Raw genomic sequence first — 13,216 nt, forward strand, 5'->3', positions numbered from 1 at the left:
TTTTGAACATTCCACTACTAACTTTCATACTGAGAACATGGCTCAACCTCCACCTTGTGAGAGGACTCTTCGGGAGATGGCTACACCTGATTTCACTTATGAAAGCTTGTGCATTCAATATCTTGATGAGGGTGTTCCATATGTTCTCAAGACTGGACTAATACATTTGCTGCCCAAGTTTCATGGTCTTACAGGTGAAGATCCTCATTAGCATCTTAAGGAGTTCCATATTGTTTGTTCCACCATGAAGCCCCCTGATGTCCAAGAAGATCATATATTTCTAAAGGCTTTTTCTCATTCTCTGGAGGGAGTGGCAAAAGATTGGCTATACTACCTTGCTCCCAGGTCCATTTTCAGCTGGGATGACCTTAAGAGGGTGTTCTTGGAGAAATTCTTCCCTGCATCTAGGACCACTGCCATCAGAAAAGACATTTCAGGTATCAATCAACTTAGTGGAGAAAGCCTGTATGAGTACTGGGAAAGATTCAAGAAATTGTGTGCATGCTGTCCTCACCACCAGATTTCTGAGCAACTCCTTCTTCAATATTTCTATGAGGGTCTTAGCAACATGGAGAGGAGTATGATTGATGCTGCCAGTGGTGGAGCTCTTGGTGATATGACCCCTGCTGAAGCTAGGAATTTGATTGAGAAGATGGCTTCCAACTCCCAACAATTCAGTGTAAGAAATGATGTTATTGTTCTTAGAGGAGTCCATGAGGTGGCCATGGATTCATCTTCATCTACTGAAAATAAAAAGCTTGAAGGAAAACTTGATGGCTTGGTCAACATAGTAACTCAACTTGCCATGAATCAGAAATCTACACCTGTTGTAAGAGTCTGTGGTCTATGTTCTTCTGCAGATCACCATACAGATCTCTGTTCTTCTTTACAGCAATATGGAGTCAATGAACAACCTGAAGCTTATGCTGCAAACATTTATAATAGACCTCCTCAGCAACAAAACCAACAATAGATTGGAGGAATAGATACAATCCAGGTTGGAGGAATCATCCAAATCTGAGATGGACAAGTCCTCCACAACAACAATAGCCTGTCCCTCCTTTTCAGAATGTTGCTGGTCCAAGCAAGCCATATGTTCCTCCTCCAATATAGCAGCAGCAACAATAGCATTCACAACAAAGAAAACAAGTAACTGAGGCTCCTCCTCAACCTTTCTTAGAAGAGTTAGTTAGGCAAATGACCATCCAGAATATGCAATTTCAGCAAGAGACAAGAGCCTCCATTCAGAGTCTGACCAATCAGATGGGGCAGATGGCTACTCAGTTGAACCAAGCTCAATCCCAAAATTCTGACAGCCAGTGGGTGAGTCTAGTCCTAGTGGTTCCTAAAAAGACAGGCCTCACAGCGATCATGAATGAAAAGGATGAGCTTATCCCCACAAGAGTGCAGAACAGCTGGCGAGTCTGCATTGATTATAGGAGGTTGAATCAGGTAACCATAAAAGATCATTTTCCCCTGCCTTTCATTGATCAAATGCTTGAGCGCTTGGCAGGTAAGTCTCATTACTGTTTTCTTGATGGTTTTTCTGGTTATTTACAAATTCATATTGCTCCTGAGGATCAAGAAAAGACCACATTCACCTGTCCCTTTGGCACTTTTGCCTATAGAAGGATGCCCTTTGGCCTATGCAACGCCCCTGGTGCCTTCCAGCGGTGTATGCTTAACATTTTCAGTGATTTTTTAGAGACTTGCATAGAGGTGTTTATGGATATTTTACTATTTATGGATCCTCTTTTGATGCATGTTTGGATAGTCTGGATAGAGTTCTTAATAGATGCATTGAAACTAACCTTGTGCTGAATTTTAAAAAATGTCACTTCATGGTAGAACAAGGTATAGTTTTAGGGCATATCATTTCCAGTAGGGGCATAGAGGTAGACCCTGCAAAAATAGATGTTATTTCATAATTGCCTTACCCTTCTTGCATGCGACAGGTTCGTTCTTTTCTTGGTCATGCAGGGTTTTATAGGCGCTTTATCAAGGATTTTAGCAAAGTGGCCCTTCCACTATCCAATCTGCTGTAAAAAGAGGTGGAGTTTGATTTTGATGACCAATGCAAAGAGGCTTTTGATTGCCTCAAGCGTGCAGTGACTACCACCCCTATCATTCAGGCACCTGATTGGACGGCCCCATTTGAGCTAATGTGTGATGCATCCGATTACGCATTGGGGGCTGTCCTTGCTCAAAAGATTGATAAACTGCCTCGGGTGATCTACTACGCTTCTAGAACTTTGGATGTTGCTCAATAAAATTACACTACCATAGAGAAGGAGCTATTAGCGATAGTTTTTGCTCTTGAAAAATTTCGTTCATATTTGCTTGGTACTCGTGTTATTGTTTATACTGACCATGCAGCTCTAAAGTAACTATTGAATAAGGCTGAATCAAAGCCTAGATTGATCAGGTGGATGCTTTGGCTCCAAGAGTTTGATTTGGAGATCCGTGATCGGAGCGGTGAACAGAACCTCGTGGCTGACCATCTGAGTAGGATTGAGTGTGTGTCTGAGGACTCACCCATTCGGGATGATTTTCCGGATGACCATTTGTACATTCTGTATAGTATTTCTGATTCCTTCCCCACTCCCTAGTTTGCTAATATTGTGAATTATTTGGTTGCTTATGTTTTTCCTCCCTTAGCATCTAAAGCTCAAAATGATAAAATTAAGAGCGATGCTAAGCATTATATTTGGGATGACCCTTATTTGTGAAAGTTGTGTAGTGACCAGGTTATTAGGAGATGCATTCCAGACCACGAGATTGACTCGGTCCTGCAATTCTGTCATTCTTCCGCACCAGGTGGCCATCTTGGCATACAAAGGATAGCTCGCAAGGTGCTTGACTGCTATTTCTATTAGCCCACCATCTTCAGGGATGCGTGGAGAATCTGTAGTACTTGTGAGCCTTGTCAGAGAGCAGGCGGCTCAACTTCATGGAGACGGCAAATGCCTCAACAACCCATGTTATTCTGTGAGGTGTTTGATGTTTAGGGTATAGATTTTATGGGGCCTTTCCCTGTCTTTTTTGGTTTTGTTTATATTCTCCTTGCTGTTGATTATGTTTCAAAATAGATGGAAGCCAAACCCACTAGAACTAACGATGCTAAGGTCATTGTGGATTTTGTTAGATCTAATCTATTTTGCAGGTTTGGAGTCCCTAGAGCCATCGTTAGTGATCAAGGCACCCATTTTTGTAACAGATCCATGTATGCCTTGCTCAAAAAGTATGGGGTCGTGCACAAAATTTCCATACCATACCACCCCCAAACTAATGGGCAGACTGAGATTTCAAACAGGGAGATAAAAAGGATCTTGGAGAAGATTGTGCAGTCGAACAAAAAGGATTGGAGCACCAGGGTAGATGATGCTCTTTGGGCGTATAGGACTGCCTACAAAGCACCAATAGGAATGTCTCCTTATCGGGTTGTCTTTGGCAAGGCATGTCATCTTCCTGTATGATGTAAGCTCCATTGGAGCTTGCAAGCCTAGGATCTTCTTCATCAATGTATTCCTTTGCTTCTTGGAAGATGAATGGCAGCGGAATGGAGAAGGAAGAGAGAGAGGAGATGCCACTTCAAGGAGAAGATGAGTCTAGAAGAAGCTCACCACCATAGAAGGCCATGGATAAGAGCTTGGAGGAAGAAAGAGATGAATGAAGGGAGAGGAAGAGAAGAGCACGAAATTTTGTGCTCTAAAAGAGCTCTGAAATCTGAAGTTTAACTTTCAAATGATCTAAGTTGAAAAAAATGAACACACATGACCTCTATTTATAGCCTAAGTGTCACAGAAAATTGGAGGCAAATTTGAATTTCAATTCAAATTTCACTTGAATTTGAAATTGAATTTGTGGAGCCAAACTTTGGAGCCAAAATTTCACTAATTATGATTAGTGAATTTTATTTATGGTTCTACCAACTAATCTAAGATCAATTTCAAGATTCTCCACTAAGTGTGCTTAGGTGTCATGAGACATGTAAAGCATGAAGGACAAGCACAAAGTGTGACTATATGATGTGGCAATGGAGTGTAGTAAGCAAATGCTCACCTCCCCCTCTAAAATTTAATTGGATTGGGCTTCTACCAATTCAATTAAACTTATTTCTAACCACACACATCAAATATTCACCTAGTGCATGTGAAATTACAAAACTGCCCTTAATACAAAAACTAGTCTAGGTGCCCTAAAATACAAGGGCTGAAAAATCCTATATTTCTATGGTACCCAACCTATATTATGGATCCCTAAATACAAGGACCAAATATAATGACATCCTAGTCTAATATGTACAAAGATAATTGGACCCAACCTTGGCCCATGGGCTCAGAAATCTACCCTGAGGTTCATGAGAACCCTAGGGCCTTCTTCAGCAGCTCTAGCCCAATCCTCTTGGAACCTTTTGCTCATGGTTCTAGTGACTAGTCCCTTCCTAGGGAGGATTGCATCATTCCCTTCCCCTTGAAGAGGATTTGACCTCAAATCTGTTAGTTCCTCTTCCTCAATATCAGCTCCAGCTGCAAAAGGAATTAAATCAGAAATGTTAAAAGTGGTGTTGATTCCATACTCTTCTGGGAGGTCCAACCTAGAGGCATTGTCATTGATCCTCTCCAAAACCTGAAAAGGTCCATCCCCTCTAGGGCTAAGCTTGGATTTCCTTTTAGTATGGGATCTATCTTTCCTAAGATGGAGCCAAACCCAGTCACCCTCATTAAGAACTAGCTATTTTCTTCCTCTATTGCCTTTAGTTGAATACACCTTTGTTTGGTTCTCTATTTGGTTCTTAACCCTCTCATGTAACTTCTTTACAAACTCTGACCTAGATTCCCCTTCTTTATGTATAAAAGAATTGTCCAGTGGGAGGGGAATGAGGTCTAACAGTGTTAGAGGATTGAACCCATAGACAACCTCAAAAGGTGACTGCTTGGTGGTTCTATGAACCCCCCTGTTGTAGGAAAATTCTACATGAGGAAGATACTCATCCCAAGACTTATGGTTGCCTTTCAGAAGAGCCCTTAAAAGGGTGGATAAGGACCTATTCACTACCTCTGTTTGCCCATCAGTTTGTGGATGACAAGTAGTAGAGAAAAGAAGTTTAGTTCCTAGCTTAGCCCATAAGGTTTTCCAGAAGTGGCTAAGGAACTTAGCATCTCTATCTGACACAATGGTCCTAGGAAAACCATGGAGTCTCACAACTTCCCTGAAAAAGAGTTTTGAGATGCGGGAAGCATCGTCCACCTTGTGGCATGGTATAAAGTGTGCCATCTTGCTAAACCTATCCACCACCACAAAGATAGAGTCTACACCTCTTTGGTTCTAGGAAGCCCAAGGACAAAGTCCATACTAATGTGTACCCAAGGTGCAAAGGGGATGGGTAAGGGTGTGTATAGTCCATGAGGCATCACCCTAGACTTGGCTTGTAAGCAAGCCACACACATAGTGCAATGCTTATTGACATCTTTCTTCATATGGGGCCAATAAAACTTTTCTTTGGGCACCAAAAACACTGGCACAACACATGGGCTTAGGCTCTCTTGGACCCAACCCTTCTCCAACAATTCTTTAACCTGAGACTCTATCTCCTCAGTCTCCTGAGGGTTAGTCCTATAGGCTGGCCTATTATGAAGTGTTGCTTCTAGGACTAAATCTATTTGGTGTTCTATTCCTCTTAAAGGAGGTAGCCCAGGGGGTATCTCTTTGGGAAATATATCACCAAATTCATGTAAAGTTCTTGGACCTTTGGGGCTAAGGTCTCAAATGTAGGAATTGAGGCAGTGCTAAGGAATGTTTCCCTTGATAGGAGAAGGTAGAAAGATTGTTTAAGAAGGAGTGCTCTTTTAATATCACCTTTTGTTGCAAAATGATTTTCCTTCTTAACAATCTTCTTGGAGGAATCCTTTTCCTTTTTTTCCTTCCCCTTGGCCTTTGAAGACAAGGCCTTACTATCCTTCTTTTTCTTTTGTTTTTCTAGTTTTTCTTCCTCATCTCTCTTATCTTTCATAGTTAGTTGATCTTTGGCCACCTATGAAGGTGTTTGAGGATGCAACACAAATTTAGTGCCAAGATGGGTGAGGGTAATCTCATTAGTTAGGCCATTGTAAATGATCTTCCTATCAAATTGCCATGGCCTTCCTAAAAGAATATGTCGTGCCTCTATGGGAACTATATCACAATTAACTTCATCCTTATATGTCCCAATGGAGAAAGGTACCTTCACTTGTTGGTTAACTATCATTTCCCCTTGCTCATTGAGCCATTGAAGTTTATAAGGTTTTGGGTGGGGAATGATAGTGAGGTTCAACTTGGAAACTAATCTTGTGCTACAACAATTGCAATAAGACCCACTATCCAGAATGAGAGAACAAGTTTTATATAAAATTTTGAATCTTGTATGAAAGATGTTCTCTCTTTGGGATTGAGATAGATCACAAGATTGACCTCCAAGAAGCCTTCTAACCATTAAGAGGTCACCTTCTTCATGGGGGTAGACTTCTTCACTAGACTCTTCACCCCTTACTTCATCTTCACTTCCACTAGAGGAAGGGCGAGAAGTAGTCTCTTCTTGACTACTATAAATGTCTTGACCCCTCATGATCATGGTTTTCTTTGTGGGGCATTCAGAGGCAATGTGACCTCTCCCAAGACATTTAAAGCATTTAATGTTGCTAGTCCTTTCTTGGGAACTAGTCTTAGGGGTGTATTTCTCTATGGTCTTACCCTTATCTTCCATGGGTTTTGAAGGTGCAGCCCCCAAAATTCCATGGGCTTGGTCCTTCCTTGGATAAGAATGAGAGGCATAAGATTTTGAAGAAGGCTTTATTTTAAGTTGTTGCTCCACTCTTATACAAAGTTGGACTAGCTCATCTAGGTCCCTATATGGAAGGAGTTCAACCTTGTCCCTCACTTCTATATTAAGCCCACTAAGGAACCTAGCTATGCTTGTTCTTTCCTCCTCCCTAAGTCCAGCTCTTAAAAGGAGTAGTTCCATTTGTTGTCTATATTCTTCAACACTCATACTCCCTTATCTAAGCCTTTGGAGCTTGTCCATAAGCTCCCTTTCATAGTAGGAGGGAATGTGCCTCTTCCTAAGGGCACTCTTAAGATCATTCCAATACTCTACGAGAGGATCCCCATGAATCCTTCGTTCCCTAACAAGGGAAGTCCACCAATAGAGGGCATACCCTTGAAAGCTAAGGGTAGCCAATGGAACTTTTCTCTCTTCGCTAATATGATGGCAAGCAAAGAGTTGTTCAACCTTCATTTCCCAATCTAAGTAGGCCTCAACATTATCTTTTCCATGGAAATATGGGAAGCTAATGTTAACCTCTTGAGGCCTTCTATCCTTTTCTCTTCTTTGGGAGTGATGTTTAGTATGTGAACTATGGCGCCCTCTATAATAGTCGCTAAGTTCTTCACTTAAACTCTTGCAAGAGTCATGACTACTATAGGAGGCATGTTTTTCTCTTTTCATTTCTTTCACTATTTTTCTTCTTTCTTCCTCTCTTATTTTCTCTCTTTCATCTTGACTTATTTCTTCCACTCTTTTTTTACCTTTTTCTTTTCTCTCTTGTTTTTATTTCCACAACTTAAGGGATCTCAACTCATCTAATATCTTATACAAGGGGTCCTTAGAGTAGAACCCTCACCATTAACACTGGATGAAGAATGAAGACTCATGTTGGTTCCTAAGCTATGGTTCTTTCTTGTTGGGGGTTTGAAAACAAAAGGTAAAAGAAACTATGGTTGAAACTAGCCAAAATAAACACTAAAAGAGGTGTGAAAGACAAGGTAAAAACTAATTGGTAAAAGGCAAGCTATCTAGGGGGTTTGACAATGGAGGGTAAGGGAAATAAGCTATGAAAGTAAGCAAGAAATTAAAGTGTAAGAAATGCAAACTAGGCGGATCCAAAGAGTGTTTGGATGACCTCAATTAAGGTTCCCAACAAAACACTCACTATCCTAAGGGAAAATTGCCTAAAATTATTACACACAAATGGAAGTAGGGTGACCTATTGGAGGCTCCCAACTTACTTCCATTGAAAGGCCTTTTAGTTACAAAATTTGAAAGCAAAGCAAATTGCCAATTACAACATTACAAAAAAAAAGTCCTCAATTGTGGTGGCTATTCTCTCTTTGGTGTTTCACTCAATTTGGAGTGCTTCTTAGTCCAATAGCTCTTAAGGTGGTTGGCCCCTTGCTTCTTGACTCAAATTCTTCAAGGTATGGCACCAATCCTCCTTTCCAATTCTTTATATGGCAACTCACAAGCAAGGAAACAAAGAGACAAGCAATAACCAAAGACCAAAAAAAAATTTGAAATGAAAGCTAAACCAATAGATTTTTAACAAGACAAATTTTGAAGGATTATTAAACAATTAAAGCAATGAAAAGCACACAAAAGCAAGCTAGGACTCAAAGAGAAACCTAGAATGGCTCTAGAGTAGAGTAAAAAAACTAAAAAAAATAGACTCAAGAAACCTCTTGTTTTGGCACTTGTTTTCACAATAATTTTCAATTGAAATTTCAGAACTAGGATTGGTATAAAATAGGCACCAATTATAGAACAAATTTTAAGTCAAAACAACAAGCACACTTCCCTTTCACTTTTTTTTCCTGGACACTGATTTTTTGCCAACTTGTGTGATTTTTCTTATTTTTTCCTTTAATTCAAATCGCTTGGTTCTTTTTTCATAATTTTGGTCCAGATGTCTAGAAAATTCAGTAAAAATTTCAGCTCATAAAACATAGTTACAAATTCCCAGTAATTTATACAAGTTCATATGTTCAAGCTGCCAGCACCAGCGATCTCAACCTAGAAATCAAGAGTAGTGTTTATGTTGCTTAAGGCTTGGATAGCTACAATTTGTGTTTGCTTATGCTCAATTATCTTGAATAACACAATTCAAGAGAGCTTAAGACTTATTTTGATTCACAAATCCAGCCACAACTTAGCAGCACAACTCAACTTCATCATAGGCATCATGTAGGAAACTTAGAAAACAAAAAAAGAGTTCAACAACAAGACTACTTCTAGGAATTGATTTAGGACATGTTATGAACTAAATAACATGTATGAATTAGACTCAAAATTCAAAAGATAGGCTAAGAATGACAAGAATACATGAACAAATTTATCTAGAATTCAATCAACAAAATAAAAATTCAACATAAACTTAGAACATAATGTGACAATTACTATGACTAAACATGGCTCTAAGACAACATGGATTAAGTGATTTACACTTAGATTTTTGTGTCTTTTTTTCTAATCAATATTTTGGAATAAAATTTAGATCTAAAGGTTCAGCACTAGAATATTATGAATGAAAAATGATAGAGCCAAAAATCAACACAAAAACATGATTCAAGAGTAGATCTATAAAATTTGAACCATAGAAATGCAAGAACAGGTGTAGATATAAGATTTAATCGGTTTATTTTTTTTTTTGAATCTACTCTAAACAGCATCAAACCACAAGACAATGGAGGATATACATGGAGAATAAGATGAAGAGCAAGGAATTAAAGAGAATTCATCGAACAAAAAGATAGAGGAAGCAAAAGAACATTACCTAGATGAAGATGCTCTTGATACCACATGATGTAAGCTCCATTGGAGCTTGTAGGCCTAGGATCTTCTTCATCAATGGATTCCTTTGCTTCTTGGAAGATGAATGGCAGCGGAATGGAGAAGGAAGAAAGAGAGGAGATGCCACTTCAAGGAGAAGATGAGTCTAGAAGAAGCTCACCACCATAGGAGGCCATGGATAAGAGCTTGGAGGAAGAAGGAGATGAATGAAGGGAGAGGAAGAGAAGAGCACGAAATTTTGTGCTCTAAAAGAGCTCTGAAATCTCAAGTTTAATTTTCAAATGATTAAAGTTGAAAAAAATGCACACACATGACCTCTATCTATAGCCTAAGTGTCACACAAAATTGGAGGGAAATTTGAATTTCAATTCAAATTTCACTTGAATTTGAAGTTGAATTTGTGGAGCCAAACTTTGGAGCCAAAATTTCACTAATTATGATTAGTGAATTTTATTTATAGTTCAGCCAACTAATCCAAGATCAATTTCAAGATTCTCCACTAAGTGTGCTTAGGTGTCATGAGGCATGTAAAGCATGAAGGACAAGCACAAAGTGTGACTATATGATGTGGCAATGGAGTGTAGTAAGTAAATGCTCACCTCCCCCTCTAAAATTGGATTGGGCTTCTACCAATTCAATTAAACTTATTTCTAATCACACACATCAAATATTCACCTAGTGCATGTGAAATTACAAAAATGCTCATAATACAAAAACTAGTCTAGGTGCCCTAAAATACAAGGGCTGAAAAATCCTATATTTCTAGGGTACCCTACCTATATTATGGAGCCCTAATACAAGGACCAAATATAATGGCATCCTAGTCTAATATGTACAAAGATAATTGGACCCAACCTTGGCCCATGGGCTCAGAAATCTACCCTGAGGTTCATGAGAACCATAGGGCCTTCTTCAGTAGCTCTAGCCCAATCCTCATGGAGTCTCTTTCTCATGGCTCTAGTGACTAGTCCCTTCCTAGGGAGGATTGCATCACTGTAGAGATAGAGCACAAAGCCTACTGGGTTGTAAAGACCTGCAAGTTCTCTATTGATCAGGCTGGAGAGGAAAGGAAGTTGCAACTAAGTGAGCTATATGAGATCTGGTTAGAAGCCTATGAGAATTCCAAATTCTATAAGGGGAAGACCAAGAAGTTCCATGACAACTTGATAGCTAAGAATGACTTCGTGGTTGGACAGAAAGTTTTATTATATAACTCTAGGCTCGGACTCATGAGTGGTAAGTTGAGGTCAAAGTGGATTGGTCCTTTTGTGGTGACTATTGTTTTTCCTTATGGTACAGTTGAGATCAAAAGTGAATCCACAGATAAGAGCTTCAAGGTCAATGGACACCGGCTTAAACCATTCCTCACAAATCCCTGCTTAGTGGATGTAGTGGTGGAGGAGACCTCCTTACTTCACCCACTTCTCTTCCACCATGACTTAGGGAGTTTTCTTTTTCTGTCTCCTTCTTTACTTTTATTGCACACGTCCAAATTTATAGATTGTTTTGATTGTTCTTGATCTTATGATTGTGCTACATTGAGGACAATGTGTTGTTTAAGCGTGTGTGTGGGGGGGCGGGGAGATTGTTCTTATTGTTTCTTTAATTTTGTTGAGTATTCTAGTTTAATTTTATTAGGTTTTTCTAGGTTAATTTTGTATTTTTGGTTTTATGTTTTGTGTACAACATTGCATGTTTCTCCAGAATATCCTCGTTCGGAGTGAGGGTCGTCTTGTCATTTTGTTCTTCCACCATCTTGGCCTTTCCCTTAACGTTTGCGGGTTATGTCGGCAGGTCGAGGGGTGCAAACACACGATCGCTGCGGGTCACACCACTCAGCCCCGTGATATTGGTTACCTTGGCCGACAACGAGCTGATGTCGGTGGCTTCTTCTTTCCTTTCACTCGGAGGTGCATACCTCTACGGGACTGTGTGGCTATTTTGGTATGGGAAAGGAACAGGTTTAGCTGGCGAGGGGTATCGGGGCTTTTGTGAAGCTGCGTCCTTGGTGAAGTATAACACCAACGGTTTAGGCCTTCCAAAACTTCTCTCATCCGCGGACTGCATACATATATGCTGCTCTTCCCTCCCCTCATCCCTGACTTCCAGTCGGCCTTGATCTATCATTCGTTGCAACAATTCCTTCACTGCTAAACATGTTTCCATGTTATGTAGCTCGTCGGGATGCAACAAACAAAAATCCTCTTCACGCCCACCGTGGGGAATTACACCTCCCTTTTTTAGGGCCTCAAAGATAAACCTCCTAGGGGTTGCCACATCCTTTAAAGGCTTAGACCTGCATGGCCTATCTGACTCAATGGCATTAACCGCTCCCCCTCCATGATTGGCGAGCGGGTTGGTTTTCATGTTGGGCCGATCCTCTTGAAATGTCAGCCATCCGACGTCTATCAAATGTTGGACCTTGTATTTAAGGGCCAGGCATTTTTCGATGGAACGACCTAGGATATTCCCATGGTACGTGCAAGTTGCGTTAGGATCATACCACTTTGGGAAAGGGGGTTGGTAGATCTTCCCGGGTGTTATCACGACCATTTGGTTGGCGATGAGGGATGGCAAGAGGTCTTCGTACGTCATTGGGAGTGGGGTGAATTCTGGAATTGGCCTCGGGGGAAAGTTCCTCATCGCGTTGGAACCGGCGCCAAAGTGGGAATTGCCGGCCGGGCGAGTCGTGGTTGGAGCCAGAGCTTGGGGGGCCTCGCTCTGGATGGGGGCGAGTGCCTTAGGCTGTGCAGGTGCTGAATTGGAGGAGTTCCCAGCGCGAGCTGAAAAGTTTGGATGATGTTGCGCGTACTGATGCGTACCATGAGAGGTCTGCAGGGGCTTGACCCATGCGGGCGCCGAAGTAACGGCATGGCTATCTCCTTCCTTCCTTTTTGCCCCAGTTGCTCCGACTCTTATAGCATTGGTACTTGTGGAGGAAACGTAATCGAACTTCCCTCTTTTCAACCCTACTTCAATTCTTTCCCCGACGAATACCAAGTCCACGAAGTTGGTAGGCATGTAGCCTACCAACTTCTCATAGTAAAACACTGGCAAGGTGTCTACCATCATGGTAATCATCTCCCTTTCGACAATGGGAGGGGCCACTTTTGCCGCCAGGTCTCTCCACCACTGTGCGTATTCTTTAAAGGTCTCACCTTCCTTCTTAAACATATTCTGTAGCTGAGTGCGATCGGGAGCCATATCGGAATTATACTGATATTGCCTTAGGAAAGCAGTAATCAGGTCCTTCCAAGTACGGATTTGGGAAGCTTCCAGATTAGTGTACTGAACAATCGTGGCTCCAGCCAAGCTATCTTGGAAAAAGTTTATTAACAACTTTTCATCCCTAGAGTATGCCCCCATCTTGCGACAATACATCTTGAGATGGTGCTGAGGACAAGTCGTCCCTTTATACTTGTCAGAATCAGGCACTTTGAATTTTGTGGGGATGATGACATCCGGTACCAAGCAAAGATCCATCATGTCTGTGAACGGATGGTCGCCAAAGCCTTCAACAACCCTCAATCTCTCCTTGAGGAGATCGAGTTTCCTTCTTTCTTCGGCCGCTGGGGGTGGTCCTTCTGTGGACAAGAATATTGGTTGTGCTGTGAG

The 13,216-nt window shown here is 41.0% G+C and overlaps 1 non-coding gene across 1 annotated transcript; it reads right to left on the reverse strand.

Annotated features, from left to right (window-relative positions):
* Positions 1–415: 415 nt before the first annotated feature.
* Positions 416–522, reverse strand: LOC114417598. The gene has a single exon (XR_003667857.1). It is a non-coding gene; the product is annotated as a small nucleolar RNA R71 (small nucleolar RNA).
* Positions 523–13,216: the final 12,694 nt, after the last annotated feature.

The sequence above is a fragment of the Glycine soja genome, chromosome 6 (genome assembly GCF_004193775.1).
Source record: "Glycine soja cultivar W05 chromosome 6, ASM419377v2, whole genome shotgun sequence".
In the NCBI taxonomy this organism is placed as follows: Eukaryota; Viridiplantae; Streptophyta; class Magnoliopsida; order Fabales; family Fabaceae; genus Glycine; species Glycine soja.